A 6,030-nucleotide genomic window follows, 5' to 3' on the forward strand; every position below is an offset into this window, starting at 1 on the left:
CTCAAAGACAGGAACAAGGCACATACTCCTGGGCACACAGCAATTCATTTTAGACTTCAGCTGTTCTGATAGCCTGCTTCTGGAAGAACCTCTGGGGTAGCTCATGCTCTTTGCGTAGCTTTTACCTGCTGAGGAGGCTGTCTGGGAGCAAGTTTCCAGGCTCAGCTCTTCCTCCACACACACTCCTTGATTTCACCCCTCCTGGAAGGGTATGGGAAACCCACTGCTCCTTCATTTTATACTTGTGGCCTTATGTAGGCATAGCCTTTTGGGATTGAACTTTTTGCTGAGCTCCCAGGGCCAGGTCCTGATCGACATGGTCTGATTGTTCCCTAGACCAAGGTGGTCTCAGTATACTCCTCTGGCCACCTATAGAACATGGACCCCATACAGGAAATCCCAGGAGAGTCCCTAAACGAGGACCCATGTCATACACTCATATAGTGGGAGGGAGGTTGAGGAATAGGATGCTTCTGAGCTGTGACATTCCCAACAGGTAGTGCAGAAAACAGACCTGGATCCCTTCACTCTGGAGGATGATGTCCATCTCAGTATACTGATCCTGTCCTGTTTCATTCTGTTTCTACAGCCTCTGTTGTATGGGACAGGTAGGGCTTTCTGGGATACTTTGGGGCCTGAAACCCAGATTCTCTTTGTATAGGGAGCCAAAGTAAACAAAACACAGTTCTAGCTCAAACCTGCAGTGTACCTGCATTACTCTTCCTTGTCTGGGTCTAGTACCAAATAATCAGGAAATTTTCCATCCTGTCTGAAAGATGCTACCCCCACCAAGGGGTGGCAGCTGAGCTTGTGGCCTCTGGTCCTGGGTTACCCGTGGCCCTGAGACCCCAGGGACCTCACTGGCTGAGATTGTTCCTGCACCAAGGGCAAGGATCCACAGGCCGGATGCCCTGGAGTTGGAGCTTCAGCTCCTGGTTTCTTAACATGGCGGCTGCCGAGGCCACGCCCCCACAGCCTGGGGAGGCCTGTATCCTGGCAGCCCAGTACTGGGTGATGGTCAAGTTCTGTCTCTATCCCCCCTGTGTCGTTTCCCCACTGATTCTGGGGGTGTTCTGGGTCTGGCCCAGAATCTTGTGGGTGCCCCAGTACCACCCTTTGTCCCTTCACAGGCCTTCTCAGCAGAAGACAGGAAGGTGCTGCAGGCTTTGCTCAAAAAGTATCCGCTTGATGGCACTGTTGCTTCAGAAATGCCATGCATGCGTGCTTGTGAGGTTTCTCCCTCTGCCCTTTAAGGATCAAAAAAGGTTCCTGACGACTCTTAAGGCCAACTAAGTCCCCAAGTGGGGTTGACTGTACTGGGGTGTTGGGGGAAGTGGTATCTCTTATATTTGGATTCTTAATGGCAGTGAGACTATACCTATAACAACATCCGAAAGAATACATACGTCTGTGGATTCATCACCACATCTAAGAGTTTTAAATGTGGATATCCTGGGAACTGGGACCCTGTTTTCTCTGCACACTTTTGTATGGATACCCATATGGTTCTTTTGGGGCAGAATCCTCACTTTCTGAGGACATTGATTCCATAGCAGTAACTGTCACCAGGACCTGGATTTTCTTTCTTTTCTTTGAGTTATTACCTCTTTTCTGCATTCATCCAGCTACTTCAACCAGCTTAAGGGCTCAGGAGTAGGCCATTATGGAGGAAGTGACAGAGGCCCTGTTAGGTAAGAAGACAGGGAGGTGGTTTGCCCATGCTCACCTCCAGGAGCCTCAGTCACTCTGCCACTTAATGCCCCAGGTGGGTTGTGTGGGTTGGGGGTGGGAGGGGTGAAGTCCATAGGACAGATGAAGAGCCCAGTGGCTTCATCCACACAGTCAGATGACCTAGGTGAGGGCCATTGTTTAGCAGCCCCTCCTGGGAAGTCGTCTTTGGGAGTGTCTCTATATTCTACCTTCAGAACAGCTGCTCATTCATTCAGGATTCACTTTTTCCTTAATAATAGACACATAAATGTTTATGTGTCATACATGTGTATGCATATGTATAAATTTTCCCTCTGTATTTTTCCCCGTAACTGCCTTGGAGATGCCGTGTTGGATAGAAATTTTGCCCAATCAAAGAAAAGCCCTTAGCGTTGCATGGTGACTGCTCCCAAGTTGTCTCTCTGCCTTCCAACTCCCTACCTGCAATGGGAACCACATGTAGTTTTTCTTCCTGTATGCTGCAGGGATTGCATGCAAATGAAATCTAACAGACACAGAGGGCATGCTACATTCTGCTCTCTGACCCCACAAGTCCTACATAGTACTTTATACACTTTCACATTTGGCTGCTCTCCCAGCATATAGGTATCCTGGCCTTGGCACATTTGTGCCAAGTAAATGTCCTTGCCTGCTTGATCCTCTCCATTTGTTTTCTCATAGCTACCCAGTATAGGGTACCCTCATCTCTGCCAGGGGGTAGAGCATAGGTTATTTTACTTGTCCCTTCTCGTCAGACACTGGGTTTCTCTACTTCTCTCCTTCCCTCTTCAACCAGCATACTGAGTCATGGTTACTGAAGTGTGGGTATGTGTGACCAGGATACATTCTCTTGTGTCAGCGTCCACACAGAGGAAAGAGGCTGGTAAATCGTAACTTGCCACAGCCTTAAGAGAAAATGTCCACATCCCTAGAAAGTCAATGTGGTGGATCTCAGCACAACCAGAGAGGAGATACCTGGTACCCCTTTGAGTCAAATCAGTTGCTGCTCAGTAAAGGGTCTGTTACTCCATTCTGGAGGAGGATGCAGGCCTGCCAAAATACCCATTGATATCCCTCCATAGTCATGCAGGTCCACAACTGAGGGGGAAAGCTCTGAGTATAAATGCCAAGGTAATGGCTGTGGCTCAGAAAAGAGACTGTGGAAGCTATCTTCAGTTTTCACCCAGTGCATTCTATATGAGCTGCTTTCTGACACCCCTGAATGACAATCTGTGCAATTTTTGAAGGATGAGTGAAGTTGATGTATTCACCCTGCTGTATTCAGAAGTTTTGGTTGACCCCAGAGGTAGTAGGAATAGTAACCAGAAACACTCGGTTGCTTGAGTGGGATGTACACAACATCCTGTTCCCCAGCACCGTGGTGGTTCCATACCGAATGAGCTCTCTCTCGTTGCAGGGGAGGCAGAGTGAAATGAAAGAGAAGTGAAAACGAAGAAGCCAGTGCTGGTGTTTTGGGTGAGTGAGTGCTCGTTTTCCTTTTTCAAGAGAGTTTATTTTACCGTAGGAAAAATACAGCGATCGTGGTATTTCAGCAAGGCTCAAGAAGGAGAGACTCCCCAGGCAGGTTCCTGACACCAAGACACTTTTGTACAGTACCAGAGTTTCAGCCATGGTAGAAAAGGCTCTCAAGTAAGTTCCTGATTGTGGAACAGGAAAAAGGACATGCATGCATGAGCACCTAGATCATCTCTGTATATTACTTACAGCAATCCATATGAGGAATTCAAGGTCAGTGTCCTGCAGGACCAGGGAGAGTGGAAAGGGATTGGGCCTCAGCCTGACTTGGGCCCCAGTTCCTGTGAAGCCAACTACTAGATAACAGAACATTTGGCTCCCCATGTCACTCATGGAAGCAGCAGTCCCAGCGTCATGTGGGGAGAGGTCACTGGAGGCCTTTTCAGGAGAGCCAGGCCTGTAATGCCTGTTGCCATCTGCTTTGAGTGGATCTCTCCATACCTGTTCTTCCCATCATCTCCTGATCGCTCTTGGGTCTAGCTCGCTGCACCATGGCCTCCTGCCAGGTCAGGGAAAACTTGGGAACAAATGCTTGCTAGAATATTAAGAGAGTACATATGCTAGGGGGTATGGGGTTTGGGGGAGCATATTAGGGCAGCCAAATATAGATCTGTCTGTGAGCTCTAATTTTCTTTCTTGACAAACCAAGGAACTTGAAAGCATGAAGTCTTCAGGAGGTGTATTTCCATCCCTCCAAGTGAAAATGTTGCGTGAAGGTATAACCAGAAACCAGACATGTTTTCTTTCTTCTTACTCAAGTGCCTTTATACAAATGCCATGAGGATAATACTTCCTACTGTAGCTCAAAATAATTGAAGGCTTCTGCAGGTGGGCTAGGGACCTTGTAGCACCACCATGCTTAGGTAGGGTTGGACACTAGTCTGGTCAAGGTTCCTGCCTTAGAAAAGGGCAGAGGCAGGGTCCAAGCAGCAAGGGCATGGTGCCAATTCTGTGGCAGCCCTGCTTTCAAAAGGAACTTGTTGGTCAGTCCTATGAGCCTTTCACAGTATATCCTGGACAGAGCTGTGTGTTCAAGTCAAGTTCTTGTTCTAGGTTCTAGGCAGGAGGAAAGATGCCACCTGTAGCCTGCAAAAGGAGCATTGGGCCATGACACCCCACGCCTTCCCCAGTATGACTTTCTATACAACAGCCAAGGGACAGGAAAGGATTATGCTCCCTGATAACTGCCATATGGGAGAAAGAGGTAATGGGAACCTTGGGTGTGATTCACTGCGTGACTCCTGTTAGAAGTGACCAAAATTAGGGGTCTCAAGAGTTGAGGTTCCGGGGGGGGGGTGGTGTGATGAGTGGATCAGTTGGTTGGGCATCCAATTCTTGACACTGGCTTGGGTCATGATCTGAGGCGCTCAGTGGGGGAGAGTCTGCTTAAGATTCTCTCTCCCTCTCCCTGCCCCTCCCTGCTTGCATGCGTGTGCTCATTCTCTCTCTCTCTCAAATAAATAAATAGCATCTTTTAAAAAAAGTTGAGATTCGAGGAGTCCCATGGAACATAAAGCCATGTGGAATTGCATAGACTCTGCCTGTGCACACACAGACTGCCGTGGAAACAGACAGAATGCCCCTGAAAGGGACACGCATCTCTCCTCGAGCATGGGTCTGGAAGACCTCCACTCAGTCCTGGGGGTTCCTTAGGTATTGCTTTGTGCAACTCACTATAATTGAAAGTGTTACCAACACCCAGAGTATGACAATTTTAGATAGAGAAAGAGATAAATGCAAACTCAGAAAATAAGGAAAAAGAACAGAAGACAGTGTCATTGCCATTTCTTTTCAACACGGAGCATATGGTGAAGTGCTGTGCTCCTGGAGGTGGACATGTAGTTCTCTTCGAGTCCTCTGCCTCCTGTCCATATCTCACCTCATTAAGAGAGAGGTCTTTCAAACAGTGTGTACCTCAGAAGCGGCATCTCCCCCTGCCTCTTTGTCTAAGAGCTATTGAAGCACTAAGAGGCCACTTAATATCACTGGCATGTCTCCAAACCTATTCCCCGGTTGACCACAGTGAAACAAAGGGCTTCTCCAGGAGCTAAAAGAAACAATAAGGTAGAAACTAGGTAAATCCCTGATACCTAACCACACCCAGGTGTTTACCATGCCCGATAGGAATATGAGACAATCAGAGATTGACCCAAATCCACGCTGAGGTGGCTTGCCATCTCACAAGTGGCACACAGCTACTATCCACACCAACTCCGGTATGCCACCATTGACATTGAATCCCAGGGAAGCCCTGCAATACACAGACAGACACTCAAAAACCCTCAATCCTCTAGCAATAGGAAGTATACCTTTATTTTGCAGGATAGACAATACCCATTTACTACCACTAAACTTTCTGCCTGGTGGCCAGAGGCTGCCAGAGGACGCAGGCATCTCAAAGTAACCTAGCTACCTAAGGATGCCCTAGTCAGAATATGAGCAAGGGGAAACCTAGAAGTGATGAGAGGATACGACCCTAGGCCTATGACCACCATGCCGACTGAGGGACCCTGCAAACCAGCCGTGCTAAAGATGGAATCGTGGATGGGTTTATGTCCACTACCAGGAGTCCCCCTGAGCTTCGATTGGCATCCCCCTAGAGTTTTGGACACAAAAGCAAGCTGAGGAGAGCCAAAGGGGAAAAAGACACGGCTCCACAAACCAGAGAAGTAGTATGCTCCCCCACAAGAGTGGCTGAGACATGGGAGCCGACATGTTGGGGCCCAGGTGGCCAGGACTTGGCCTTTTTTCTTCGGCGAGGGGCGGAGGGAGAGGCCCTGGGGG

General features: G+C 48.5%; 1 pseudogene; it reads right to left on the minus strand.

Moving 5' to 3' along the window:
- Nucleotides 1–2,498: 2,498 nt before the first annotated feature.
- LOC110576316 overlaps nucleotides 2,499–6,030 on the minus strand; it is a 5,591-nt pseudogene continuing 2,059 nt past the window's right edge.

Source organism: Neomonachus schauinslandi, chromosome X (assembly GCF_002201575.2).
Source record: "Neomonachus schauinslandi chromosome X, ASM220157v2, whole genome shotgun sequence".
Lineage (NCBI taxonomy): Eukaryota > Metazoa > Chordata > Mammalia > Carnivora > Phocidae > Neomonachus > Neomonachus schauinslandi.